Source organism: Peromyscus leucopus, chromosome 14 (assembly GCF_004664715.2).
Source record: "Peromyscus leucopus breed LL Stock chromosome 14, UCI_PerLeu_2.1, whole genome shotgun sequence".
NCBI lineage: Eukaryota > Metazoa > Chordata > Mammalia > Rodentia > Cricetidae > Peromyscus > Peromyscus leucopus.
The window spans coordinates 9,079,639-9,094,619 of record NC_051075.1 but is presented as its reverse complement, the minus strand read 5'-3'; the positions used below and the strand labels follow the sequence as shown (position 1 = coordinate 9,094,619).

Below are 14,981 nucleotides of genomic sequence, written 5' to 3'. Positions count from 1 at the left end.
AAGTTTCACAAAGGGAAATGTATTTTTCAAACATTTATATTATGTGATAACCTTTAACAAAAGTCGGGAAAGATGAATTATGATTCTGGGAGGTCACTCCTATAGGATCTTAAGCTCTTAGCTAACATGCGCATTCCATATGATATGATCTGGTAGACAAATGAAGCTTAAGATCAGAACAGGGGTCCTGGAAAGGTGGCTCAGTGGTTAAGAGCACTGCTCTTCCAGAGGACCCAAGTTTGATTCCTAGCACCCACATGGTGGCTCATAACTCTTATTCCAGTTCCAGGGGATCTGGCCTCTGAGGGCATCAGGTATGCAGACAAAGCACCCATACATGTTTAAACGACCAAATGAACAATAGAAAGAAGAGAATGGGCATAATTCCTCAAGGTATGACCCTTACTAGCATTCAACAAGAAGACTCCATTCTTATCTCTGAAAATGCACAAATGCACATTTTCAAAGTAATGTGTATGTGTGTGCACTACCCATTAAAACATGAATCGGTAACATTAAAGCATACATGAATATGTCTTTTTAAAACCTCTTTGACTATGTATAGTTTTTGTTGTTGTTGTTGTCTTGAGACAGGATCTCATGTAGCTCAGGTAAGCATGTTCCTAAGGATGACAATGAACTCCTAATCCTCCTGCCTCCCTTTCCCAAGTGCTGGCGTGGTAGATGTGCGGCACCACACCTGGCTCTGATATGCATTTTATTAACTGAGATTCTGACAGAAGCTGTGAGTCAGCAGAGCTGCCACCGAGAGGCAGCTATTCATAAGAACAGATGTTCTCTGTTGCTGACCAGGAGGAACCTATATACTTGGCTGTCAGCTGTGCAGGTGGCAGAGCCAGCTTTGTGATGTCAAAAGCTTGCTTTGTGTGCCAGCCCAGGTGGACTCTTTCCACAGATGACCTCTAAAGGTTTCTTCCCTGAAGATTACCCCAGACTTCCCAGCTGGGGATGCCATGCAAATACAAAAGCGGTTTGTCTTCCTTTTAGGTACTACTAAAATTAGGGAACAGATAAGGTACAAAAACGAAGGAAGAAAATGTGACCTAAATTATTTAAATATAAGCAGAAAACTTTCTATTTGAAATGTTTATTTCCTTATGACAAATAATAAAAGCTAATAACACAGGTGACTTCACACACAAATGACTCACCCATAATAAAATTCTTTTCCTGTAGATGAATGTGCATGCCATTTGCACACAGTGAGTCTGCCTCTCTCTGTGGTGAACTCTTACTGGAGAAAACTGCCCTACTTTCTTGCCCTGGTAACTCTGTCCTACCTGGCAGCGTCTTTACGTGGAGCTCAGACAGAGAGCAGTTCCAGATTTCCCACTGTCTGCACAGAAAAGTTCCCAGAGCTCCGAGGAGGCCAGGGTATTGAATTCCCAGCTCTGGAAACCGTGCTATGGCTCAGGTTAGTTTGAACATGTTCTGGCTGTGAAAGACTGTCATTACACCGTCCTGGATTCCACAGGAGGAACTGTGGGAGCAACAGGGACTTGATTTTCTGTTCTGACTGGGGGGTGACAGTTGCCTTGGCTTAGTTAACTGCCTCTTTGGGTCAACCTGGGTTCTCAGATGGCCAGATACGGCTCTAAGTCATTACTTCTTGTTTGGTTGAAGAGATCCTGTAATTTCTCACACATTTGACTTTGATTTTGCCTGTCTGCTGATTCTGATTATAAAATAAGTATTTCTACGGTTTGTAAGATAATAGAATTAACTAGTCACACATCATGATTTAAATTAGGATGAAGTTTAGGTAAGGTGTATAAAGTCTCTGGCTTACATGATGGGACAATAGATTTTGTTTACTCTGTTGTAACAAAAAACTGATAATGCGGTCTAAGTGGATCACTGGATCTTCATGGATCAGTGAATTCATCTGCCACAGAGTCAATAGGTTTAGGACATGCTACGAAACAGCATTTTTCTTTCATGGGTTAAACATTTACCAAATACATCCTTTTTTTTTTTTTTTTTTTTTTGGTTTTTCGAGACAGGGTTTCTCTGTGTAGCTTTGCGCCTCTCCTGGGACTCACTTGGTAGTCTAGGCTGGCCTTGAACTCACAGAGATCCACCTGGCTCTGCCTCCCGAGTGCTGGGATTAAAGGTGTGTGCCACCACTGCCTGGCTTCCAAATACATCCTTTTAATCGTTACTCATTGGTGGTAGTATATCATGTGAGGCGTTTTTGAGTTCTTCTTTGAACAATACAGGTTCTTTCCTTTCTTGGAATCATGAGAACTTCCATTAATTTCCTCAGATGTTGATTCTAAAGCAATCCTTTTAGCCCACATTGTTTTATGTTAAATACAGAGGTGTAAAGCCTATGACCGGATTCAAGGCTGTACTATTCTTAAAGTTCAAATGTTGTAATTCTTTATCGTCTATGATAGATTTTCTTACAAAAAAAAAAAAAAAAAAAGAAAAGAAAAGAAACACACCTTAGATTAGGCAGACAAGAAAGTCTGTCTAATAAATGGAGACTCACCATTTAATTTAATTTAATTTAATTTTTAATTTAATGCCAAATGCTGTTTATTGAAGGAGGGAAGAGATCTTAAATACAGGCTTACAGCACAATGGGAGAACCCTGGAGGGCAGAAGACACCATTTTAAAAACAGTTCATGAGCCCATTTAACACAAAGTCTAGGCTTCTGTGTCCTGTCACATTGCACAGAAGGGAATTTGGACTGGTGGGAAATGTTTCAGCTTATGACATTTGGGAGTAAAGTTATTTTCCTTAGGGCATCACACTTGACTGTCTTGAGATAAAAAAATAGGAAGTACACTTGACCTTGAAGAACAGAGGCTACAATGGTGGACATCCTGGTATGCAAACTGGAGGTCATGGGTATATTCCTGCAAGTTAACCTGGGCTGCAGCTTGTCAGCTGCATGGCCTTGAGAAAAGCTATGAATTATTCACTTTTTCTTTAAAATCAATTTTTTTTATTAACATGTATGTACGTGCATGCACCTATGTCTCATAGGGTACCTGTGGCAGTCAGAGGACAATTTTTGGGAATCAGTTCATTCCTACTGTGGGTCCTGGGGATTGAACCTGCGATCCATGTAACCGGCCTCTACTCACCCTTTCTAATTAGCCGTTACTTCATTTAATAAGTCGAAACATAAGGAGTAAATGAGATGACATACTGCTATTTGTAAGTGACGAAAGGACAAACTGGATTCAAAGGGAGGAAAAGCCGGGATTAATGTCTCACATGAGCAACCACAAGGAGGAGAGATTCCCTCCTTTCCCTCCTCCCCTTCTCTTTCCTCCCACAGCCAAGCATGTGTTAACACTCCTTTCTTCAGGGCCACTCCTAAAAGTAGAGAATCACTTATGAAGGGAGACTGGGAGTCAGGGAGGAGTTTGTGTAAATCTGTACCGAACCTAAACAGCGCCTGCGCAGTAAGGCACAGGGCGGGGCCCTTGGGAAGCCCACAGGACCACTGGGTGGCTTAGGCTCTCTCACAAGTGGTTCCACTGCCTTCTGCACCTGCGCTGAAACCTACCCAGTGACCGCCAGCCCCGTGTGGAACTGCCAAGTAGGCAAAGCTGGTCCTCTCAGATTTCTCTTTGTTCTCTGTCTGCCAGGGGTCACTCACCTGAGCTGTCTTCCTTGAAATTTACTTCTACCACACTTGCTGATGAAATCACAACATTTAAATATAATAGTTCCTACTAGTTTGGATGAGATTATTTTCTCTTCAAAGAAGTTTTCAACCTTTGGCAGTGGATCTATGTCTGGACTGGATAGATCAAGGGTGGGTGTGGTGTTTCCCTGGGTCTTGAGTGCACCAGGCATGGGGCTGCTCTTCCTCCCAGGACTCTCAGAGCCTCCCTGAATGTAGTTCTCTCCCAGTCCTTCCTTCTCACAGGATCAGCTACTTAACTCATTTTCTGAAAGTTCAATAAATACTGACATAGCACATATATCTTCTCAGGAACCTTGGAAAGATACTTACTGAGAGAGCCAGAAATCCTACCTAATACTCAGGAGGCAGAAGCAGAAGGACCACAAATTTATAGCCAGACATGGGCTACATAGTACATGCCAAGTCAGCCTGGACTGTCGAAAACCTTCTTTGAACAACATCCAAAACACTGTACCACCACGACCACCACCACCACCACAATGACCACCACCAAAACCATGACCATCACCATGATCACCAGCACCAGCACCACCAGCACTACCACCAGTACCACCACCACCACCACCAGTACCCTCTCCATCCCCCCCCAAAAAACAGGTTCTGTTGCAATGCACACTCTGTATTGAGCCCTAAATCCTTACATATTAAATAGTGAAGGGGGGGGGGAGGGCAGCCTCATGCGTCATACTAAGGAAATCATTCATCTTTCTCCATTTTTGTATACAAAATATCATGCATCAAAAGTTACAAAAACATGCACATGTTAGCACACACATACACACACACAAATAATAATTACAAAAACTTCACAACTACTGAAGTAGTCTAGAAGGAGGTTATAACTTTGAGAATGGAGACAATACTGCATAGATAAAATTTCAGAAAAATTCTCTAGCCCTTCAAAATGAGGGAAAATGATTCGGGGAGAAGGCTAACAGCCTGGGAAGACTTTCGGAAATATGTCAGTTATGATCCAGTTAGATGCTCAGAACTTTGCCAACAGAAATCTGAAGCAGGGTTTTCTCCTTTTTGGGTGATACAGATAATCCAACAAATGAGCATCCAGCTTCTCTCTCGTGTGGAATCCTGCATCTCACTCATGTCAGAATGTCTTCCTTCATGTAACTGACTTTCTGGTCTGTCTCTCTTGCCTTTCAAAATTTCCCTGTTGACTAACAGTGTTTTAAGTTTTGGGGAGCTGAGTCACTCATCCCCAAAAAAGATACGCTCATTAAAATCTGAAGAGATTAGCTGAGGAGGGATATTCCATCGAACGCGTGTTCTCATACTCTCATAGATTAGAGGTTTCTGGCAATACTATAAATATATCTTGTGAAACAAGCAAAACCTGCCTGTAGGTCCAAGCTATCTGAACTCATTTTGCTTTGAACTAAAGATTAGATTGTTAAGAGAAGTGCACCTTATAAGCTTCTGAAGCTGGATTTGTGAAGAAATAGATCCTGAGGGAGGACCAGTAAGACAACCGACCATCTCTGCAAAAGCATAAGATTTTACAGATATTTTTAAAAGTGAAATTACCACCGCATCAATCCTGAAAGAATCAAAACTTCAGGCAAAAGGTTACAATCTCAGAGAACAATATTAGCCCAGCCCCACCCCTGTGAATGTGATAGCCTTGACCTTGTCTTTTGGCTATGAAAATGGACACAATCATCCTTTCTTTGTGTGCTCTCTCATTTGGGGCCCTGCTACTGCTGTCTTACTTGAATTGCATTGCCTTATGACCTTGCTCAAGTATAGCCGTCTGATCCTCATTGAAGAGTCATATCATATCATCATGATATCGTTCATTGCCTCAGACTTCATCTTTTATAGAAGATTGAAATGAACTTATCTGTGCTTTTTGTGTGATGGACACAGTAGAAAGACTATCTATTGATGAGTGACGGGCCAGTCCTATTTCTTCCACGAGGTGCTGAGGACTGGGTTTCTGGACTTTGATATTTATGGAGAACTCCAGTGCTCCAGCCTCTCTCGTATATGTTCTCTTTTGATCTCCATCCCTATTTGAAGTCCTGCTCTTTTTTCATTCTTTGTTAGGAGAGGAGAGGGAGAAATTCAGAACTCAGAGATTGAATAATAATAAAAAAAAATGCTTTGTACTTTCTTTGACAGAAATTCTCCCAGACACAGGACAGTGGGTTTACCTCATCAGGCTCGGGGCCGTCTACCATCAAAGACGATTTTAATAACTCACACAAGACAAATGATATGACTCAGCCGCTCAGTGGTTGCCAAGGGAATGCAGCCGAGGTGGCTGGGATGAATTTACTTTACAGTGTCTTTCAAGGAGTCTTCAGCAAAGCATGCTTATGTTTATCGCCCATGTGTAAAATTTCCTGACTGAAAACATGTTTATGGATAGTATACCTTAATTCATGAGCTCTAAGATGACAGAGTGATCCCTGAATTCATACAGTTTAGCTAAAGAAGCAAGAAGTTAGCACCCAATATTGATTTTTTCCCCTTATACTTAACAGAAATAGAGTCATGACTGTGATTTTAAAGGTAATCTGGTCCATTAAATGATAGAGTAATATGTCAATTTTGCTGATCAAAAAATCAGTTGATGGCTTTCTAACAATTGTTTATGACTGTAAGTGAAAGACAGAGTTCTAGCAACTGAGCGGTAATCTTTAATCTTCAGAATCAGAGCAGGTTGTCACCACTCTTGGTGACTAATACCTATAATCCCAGCATTCAGGAAGCTCAGACAGGGGCATTGCAGTGAGTCTGAAGCTGGCCAGTGCTGCAGGGTGTGATCTCAGGAAGCATGCTTTAGGTTCTCTAGGGGAAAGCCCTGTTTTATTAGACCGTGTTGCATCCCTACCAAAGAGCCAGATGGAAATGGATTTTTTTCATGTTTGAAATAAGGGTCTATTTTGATATGAAAAGTTTTAAACATGAGAGAAATTATTTTTAAATGAATATGGCTATATAATAGTAGATAATTATTAATAATTAAGAGAGCATTATGAAAATGAACAGAATTGCCAAACTGAAAAGCAACAGTCTTTAGTGGTTACTTTGATTTTTTTTGTTGGTTTTTTGAGACAGGGTTTCTCTTTGTAGCTTTGGTGCCTGTCCTGGTACTGACTGTGTAGCCTAGGCTGGCCTCAAACTCACAGAGATCCACCTGGTTCTGTGTCCTGAGTGCTGGCATGCGCCACCACCTCCTGGCTACTTTGAATTTATTTAAAAAAAAATCACCAAGTGTTGCAAAGCTTAAAACAAAATGTAGAAGTTTATAAAATTTGTGAAATTAGAAATACAGTTTTCAAAGTGTGTGATAACCATTTTATAAAACATTTTTCTTTGTGTTCCCATAAGATACAGCACCCCCCTCCAGCAGGAAGTAGTAAGAGATGCTACGCCCAAATTCCCAAATATACCAAGCTGGCTTTAGAGATGGAATTGGCTCACTCCCCCTCTAAACCCAGACATATTGCTTAAAAAAAAAAAAATGGTTAAGAGATTCTTATGTCCCAAATCAGAAGAGCCCTCTGGTGTGTGACATTAACTGCAGTAACCACTGCTCACCATGAAAAGAAACTTCTTTGGCCAAAATTGAGAGTAGTTCTAACCTATGGCTATATAATCACAAATGCTTAGATGTCTGTTTGACAATACACCCATGTAACAAAGTCACAGTAGGTTCCCCCTAGGGCTTATGACCTCCCTAGCCATGGGGTTTTGATTAGGTTTACAGTATCAGTCATAAAATCCTGTGGAGCAGAACTAAATTCAATTAGAAAGCAAGTGGTTAGTTACATGGCGGTCATGCCACTTTGGTGCTAGTGGGCACATTTGTCTGGCAAGTTGGTATTGTAGCATGTAGAGCCCAACACCACACAGGGTCCCACCATGTAGCCCTGGCTGGCTTGAAACTGCTGTGTAGACCAGACTGGTGTCAAACTCACGGCTAACCTGCAGCTTCTGTTCCCTAAGTGCTAGGATTGTGAGTCACTACCACCACGGCCAGCTCTAAAGTGTCTTTCTTTCTCTTTTAAAAAGATTTTAATTGAATTCCTTTTCATACAATACATTTGTGCTTTTCTCTTCTTCGGCTCCTCCCAGATCTTCCCACCTCTCCACCTGGCAACTCTTTTTCTTGATCCCTTTAAAAAACAAACAAAACCCAAGAATTATAAAGCCTCTCCCTGCCAAAACCCCCACATATTTGGAAACCCAAATATACAAGCAAAAAGACCAATGGGACAACAAACAAACAAACAAAGCCCAAACAAAGCAAAAGAGACAAAAATCTACAAAAACACCATTTAGTTCATTTTATGCTGACCAACTACTTCTCCTGGGCATGGGGCTTGCCCTGTAGTGTGGTTAATACACCCAGTGAGACACCATCGGAAAAAACTAATTTTTCCTTTGCTAATTGCAGATAATGAGGTTCATTTTCTTAAACTGAGTGGCTCTGTTGCATTTGCTTGAGGATGGTATCATGTATACCTCCATTTGTAAAACTCAGACTTGAAGATGGTCCATGAAATAGACAATATATTTTTTTAAATTTAATGATGTTTAGTGCTTAAGTAAAGGAGTAAGCACCTCTGTTGTCTAGTTTTTATATATGGAATATTGCTTGTTTTAAATTTTAAATTAAATATTGTGTGGAAATTTGTGATCAATATGTACAATAGGGTTGATGCTAAAAGTATTTCTCAGAGGTAAGTGACAATATTAAAGAAATACCCAATTAAGATAAAAAGAAGCAAGGAGGTAGAGCTGCATTGGATATAATGACATCTTGAAGAGGATCAGAGTTTCATAGTCATGTTGCATAGAACATTTGGTTTTATGCAACTTTGAGTCATGTGACTCTCTTGCAATAACACACAAGAAAACTGAGAGTATATACTAGTGCATTTGTTTTTATCACTTATGTTAGACAAAAATTAAATACACCAAAAATAACTTTATTGCATTAAGATGTATACCATATATACACATATGCATATATGAAATCTCTCAGTTCAAATATAGATTTGTCATTTAGTGTGATGATTAAAGAGTTTTGGAATAATGACTTAGTTTTCAAGGACATTTCAAGGACTCTATGGTCTCTCAGTTATCTCAGTCTTAAAGGGAACATTTCATCTGATATGATTAGATTTGATTTATAAGTTGCTGCTACATTACTTTGTAGAATAAAATGATTATTAACCTTCTTTCTGTGGACCCAGAAACTTAATTGTGAATTCTACACACTGCTGTTGAGACCAGGCAAGTACAATTAGGCATAGAATGTACCATTTGTTGTGGTTAAAACACAAGGTGTATCAGTAATCATTTTGACACTAGCCATTTTTCCTTGAAAAATTTAAGCATGAAACAGACATTTAAAATTTTTATAAGTTGTTGTTTTGGAAAATCATGTTCTGAATTCAGTATATATTTTGTCATAGGTAAGTAGTAAGATTTGGGATGTTCTTACAATTTTATATTATTTGAAATAAAAACTATGAATCAGTGTTATATGCTAAATCTAGATGACATTATAGTAAAATATCCCTCACACCTGAGTCTCAGACCCATGCATCCATGTATGCCATTCACTGCTGCTTAATGAGCAGTAACTCAAGCCAAACATGAAAGGTCAACTTGACTCATAGACTCACAGGCTGCACTGACTTGTACAGACTTGGGAATCAATGAGGATGAGGGAAAGCCTCGTCCACAGCTCCTGCCTTTCAGAGGCGTTGTTTAGAGCAGGGACAATGAGGAGGGGATGTGGGCCATGCAAACTGTCTGGCTGCTGGAGTCCAGGTACAGGGTGAGGGAAGCACGCCTCCAATATGTGTGAGCGAAGCGTGTGTCACAATCCTGTCTGAACATCGTGGAGGGCACGGGATTTGCTCCTCTTTGAAGCTTGTGGGTCCCTGTTCTTTAGAGAAACTAAAGAACTAAAGAGTAGTCTGCAAAGGTTGTAATCTTGCTCAGCCAATAGTTCCGTCTTCAAGTTTTCCTTTTGTCCATTTTTTAAATTCAATACAATTCATTATGAAGGTTGTTTGTATTTCACCTGGTCTAAAGAATTATATTGTCATGTTGGGAAACATGGCATTTGAACCTTCTTACCCAGCCCAGTCTTCCACTTTTGTTTGTTCTTCTGTAATAGCCCAGCCATTTGCCCAAGCCAAGACTACTCACTTTTAAGTTTTATTTTCTTCTCTGCCCATATGTTGGCAGTTTTAAGTTCCGCTGAACTTTATCAGAGATATTTCTTCAATTCATTCATTCGACAGGCACATCGCAAGGCCCACCATTGTCATTGGAACCCCTGCCGCTGTGTCCTGACGTGTTCCCTGACTCTTCCTCACTGCAGATGTTCCCCATGTAAAAACAAAAACATGGGCTCCTTTACTCACTCCCCAACTTTTATGCTAAAAACTAAACTCCTTCTATAGGCTTAGAAGGTTCTTCACACTTCTTCTTTCTTCCTGACTTAATCCATATATCCCGATTTTCTATCTGGTTGAGTCTGGGTCACCAAAGTTCAAGGCATAGGTCATTTACTAGTACTTGTCCACCTCTGAAACTACTTTTGGGTCTTTGCTTAATATTTGAAATGTCCTCTGACTCCATGTTGGAATACCAGACACATTTTTCTTCTTTCTTTTCTTTTTTCTTTTTTTTTTAATGAAGTCACTTTGGAGTTTATTGAGAAAGGTTTTAATATTGACTCAAATATGTGTGTCAGGAGAGCAAAGTGACATATAATATATTCCTTACAATGGGAAGAGATTTTGGGGCAGGTAACACATTTTCTTAACCGTAGAAGATCAGTGAGAGCTGGAGCTGTGCTTGGGTGTATTCATCAACACGCTGCAAATTCTTGACCTAAAGCAGAGTGATTAATGCCAGAGGGCTCAGCCCACTGTGGGTGGGGCCAGCCCTGGGCTGGTGGTTCTGGGTTCAATAAGAAAGCAGGCTAGCTGGGCGTTGGTGGCGCACGCCTTTAATCCCAGCACTTGGGAGGCAGAGGCAGGCAGATCTCTGTGAGTTTGAGGCCAGCCTGGGCTACCAAATGAGTTCCAGGAAAGGCACAAAGCTATACAGAGAAACCCTGTCTTGAAAAACCAAAAAAAAAAAAAGAAAGCAGGCTGAGTAAGCCATCAGGAGCAAGCTGTAAGCAGCACCCCTCCGTGGCTTCTGCATCAGCTCCTGCCTCCAGGCTCCTGCTCTTTTTGAGTTCCTGCCCTGACTTCTTTCAGTATTGGACTACAATGCGTAAGTGTAAGCCAAATAAACCCTTTCCTTCCCAGCTTGCTTTTGGTCATGATGTTTCATCTAGCAATAGAAATATTCAAAATGAGTTGATAAATTAATGTAGGGATGTATATAGAATGAGCTTTCCTTTTTTTTCCTAGCCATTTTTGTTGGCTATATTCCTCCAGCTTGAACAATGATGTTCATTAACACTTTTCCAATATCATGTCTTCTCTTGTCTGTGATCCTTTCCACATGCTTTTCTCCTGCTAGGATGCCCTGAATCTGTTTGGAGAGGCCCAAATGCAGATTCCCATGTTAGTGCTCATCTAACTTCATGGTCAATGTAATGCTCAGGTCCCTCCCTCTCCCACATGTGTTCTCCAGAGCATTCCTTGTCACCTCTATGGCATCTGGCTATGTGATATGCCTCATATGTGTATATGGAAGAGACAGGAAACGAGTTGGTATGTTTTTGGAAAATAAAAGTGTCATGGAAAAGATACCTAAAATACATAAAAAGAATGAAAGATCTGCCCAGACAACAAGAATCTGAAAGAAAAGCTTCTGAAATGTCAGCATGACTAGGTATGAGGACTAACACTGAGGTGATTTTTTTCTACTTGTATTGCTAAACTTTCTTGAATGGGGTATAAATGATATCCTAAAACTTAAAAATATCTTGAAAATCCCAAGAAAAGCATAATGTGAATGTCTGCCACATATACTAATATCCTTTCAATATATTGATGAATTAATACATGTCTTTTTATTTTTAATTTTCTTTACATTTACTTGTTCTCTCTCTCTCTTTCTCTCTCTCTCTCTCTCTCTCTCTCTCTCTCTCTCTCTCTCTCTCTCTCTCTCTCTCTCAACATGGCACAGCACAAGCGTGGAGGTCAGAGGACACCTTGTGGGGTCAGTTGCCTCCTTCTGCCATGGGGTCCTGGGGATGGCATTCAGGTTGTCAGTTTGGCAGCCAGTACTTTTACCCATTTTTAGGACATCTTGTTGGCCTAACGCACATCTTTATCATCGTCTTCAGGACACGTGCTAAAACAATCTTGGGTTTTCTGAAAAAGCAAAGGAAGAAATCAGATTCCTTGGTTGTGTGTTTCAGCTTCGCTTTCCTTTTCTGCTGTGTGCATGGGTTGGTCTCCTACTTGTGTGAACAGGCAGAGTTAGACAACAAGCAACCTCTTTGTCAGACAGACAGATGCAAAGTCAGTAAGTTGCACAAACAGAACGGAGTCCCCTTCAGGCTGATCCAAATACTTAACGAAGGACACGTGCAGACGCGGCCAGGTGCTTGACAAGTCTGTGCAGTTCATCCGATGGGAACCAGGCTTAGCATACCTGTGCACAATCCAGGAGCTATTTGCCTGTGGGCTCATGGAAGAATAATCCAGAAACAACAGTCTTTCATTCACATACAAGCTGCCAGAATCTCAATGTCTTAAAACCTGTCTTATCTCTGAAGTGGTAAAACCGAGAGTGACCATATCTGCTCAAAAATATAGATAGCGTCAGTGAGACAGAGAGATCCAGTAAAGGATTCACGGCTGTTATATAGTGTGCTCAGTTCCCTAGCTACTTAAGTATTTTAGAAAATATGGTTGTAATCTGACAATTTAGCATGTAGGTTCTTATCTCCTTTGATCCATCATGGACAGATCTAATGTGATTCATGGTTCTTAGGAATATAATATAATATAATATAATATAATATAATATAATATAATATAATATAATATAATAATTGACAAGGATCCAATCTCTCTCTCTCTCTCTCTCTCTCTCTCTCTCTCTCTCTCTCTCTCTCTCTCTCCCTCTTCTAGATTAAGTTTAGTTAAAACAAAGAAACATACAGTAGTTCTCTATTTTATTAACTGGGTGAATCCACACCACTTAATTTTGTCTTCCAACTCTGCCAGCTGAGTGGACCTCAGCAGGGTGACTCTCTTATGGTCTGTCTTGTGGTCTCTTTGAGTGGCAGTGACATGGCTGTGGCACATGTCTGTCACACAGATGGCCCTCTCTATCCTGCTGGGTCTTTTCCTGTCACACAGGTCTTAGCTTGTTCATTCTCTCTCTTAAAGGTTAGCGTGGAGAATGACACAGAATGACAGCCATTTGTTTACAAACACTTCCTTTGTTTTTTTCCCCCAAGAATGGCTATTATTTACCCTTTAAATATTTTTAAATCAAGTACTTTTACCATAAAGAACACAAAATTTTAAGTGAAATTAAAAAATATTTTATTTCAAATATTTTCATTCCTTCTTTCATGCATTTTGGTCATAATAAGACATTATTATTTAGGAAAAATAATCACATTCTTGTCTACAACTAAATTTAGGAGATTCATGTAATGAAGGTTCAATTGCATTTGCTTTTAAAATGGGAATAATAACACCTGCTGTCCTACCTTAAAGGATAAATTAAAAGATAAATGAATTTGTAGGTGAATGTTCCTAGCAAGTCCTACATAAATTCCAAGGCAGACATGATGTTAGTTATGTAAATGAAGACTTGTTTTGATGAATTCATCTGGATTTGTTTGCTTTGCCATGTTAATCTGGCTTAGGCAATGATTACTTAGCCCTGGAACAGAAAGAGCTGGAATCAAGACATCCTTGGCTCTTCAGCAGTCCTCAGCAGTGCCCTCCAGGTAATGGTGTGATACTTACGTCCTCATCTTCAACATTCTCAGAACTGTCTTGTCTTAAATTCCCAGTCACTTGCTGTCTTGTGGAGCAAAGAAGGAGAAGCAGATGTCACTGTTTTAATTTAGAATTCTACGTGTATTTATGTTCGGGTATGAAGCAACATTTTAAAGCTATCTTATGTTTTCGTGGGGGTTTGTTTCTATCCATCTGTCCTCTGTCCATCCATCCATCCATCCATCCATCCATCCATCCATCCATCCATCCATGTGGTCTTGAGTCTTAAGTCCTCACACATATGGGCAAACCTTATCACATATTTTACTAGTGTGGAAAACTTCCTACTCAAAGATCACAAAAATCAGGTGTTTATTTATTTAGATTTGATACAATGAAGGGAAGGTGAGAATTCACAATCGATTTAAGATAATATTTCTTATCCTATAGTATAGTTACATATTTTTTTTTATATCTTCACTTAATTTTTTATTGCAGCTGTTCCCTTTGCCTGACTTATCTCATTTCTTTAACACCCACTCACCAGCAGCGCCATCATTATCTTCTCAGGGAAATACTCCCACTGCGGTTAGGTGGCTCTCCTCTCACTTGCTTACCACACAGCGTCGATCCCCACTATTACTACTTTTCTTCTGCTCCACCCACTGGTCTTTTAAAGTTTTGATCAAAAACAAAATGCGCAATGCATAAATAACGTTTCCACATGACAAGAAACCATAACTCTAACAGTCCAAACACACCCCTGTAATTTCCACTAGAAACAATTAGCTGATTCTTGTTGGGGTTAAGGTGCTGTGTTTTCCTCAATATTTGGCCATATCTATCACCAAATCTTCTCATATCCACTGTTCTCTGCTAATAATATAAAATATACAAATAGGTGTTTTTTCTTTTGTTTGTTTGCTTTATTTTTTATTTATTTATTTTTTTTGTTTGTTTGTTTTTCGAGACAGAGTTTCTCTCTGTGTAGCTTTGCGCCTTTTCTGGAACTGGCTTTGTAGACCAGGCTGAACTCAAACTCAGAGATCTGCCTGCCTCTGCCTCCCGAGTGCTGGGATTCAAGGCCTGCGCCACCACCGCCCGGCGCTTTTTTTTTTTTTTTTTTTTTTTTTAAATAAGTTCTAACCTGGTTATTTGTGTTTTTTTTTTCCCCTTAGCCTTTGCTATCTACATGACCTTTCTTTTGTGGTTTATTTGGTGGTGCTTTCTTGCTTTGGTTTTCTTGATGCTCAACCTGAAATTTTAGTACTGGATTTACATCCTCACCCATCTGTCCAGTGCCGATTCTGGCTCTTGGTATGTGTGCCTCCTTCCTCGATACCCTCTTTAATGCATCCTTTAAATATCTTTAACATTCTA

General features: G+C 40.0%; 1 long non-coding RNA gene across 1 annotated transcript in view; it reads left to right on the top strand.

Moving 5' to 3' along the window:
* The first annotated feature begins 1,227 nt into the window (after positions 1-1,227).
* Positions 1,228-14,981, top strand: part of LOC119088970 — a 39,960-nt gene continuing 26,206 nt past the window's right edge. The window contains exon 1 of the long non-coding RNA XR_005092728.1: positions 1,228-1,435. This is a non-coding gene — a long non-coding RNA (uncharacterized LOC119088970). The remainder of the gene's footprint in view (positions 1,436-14,981) is intronic.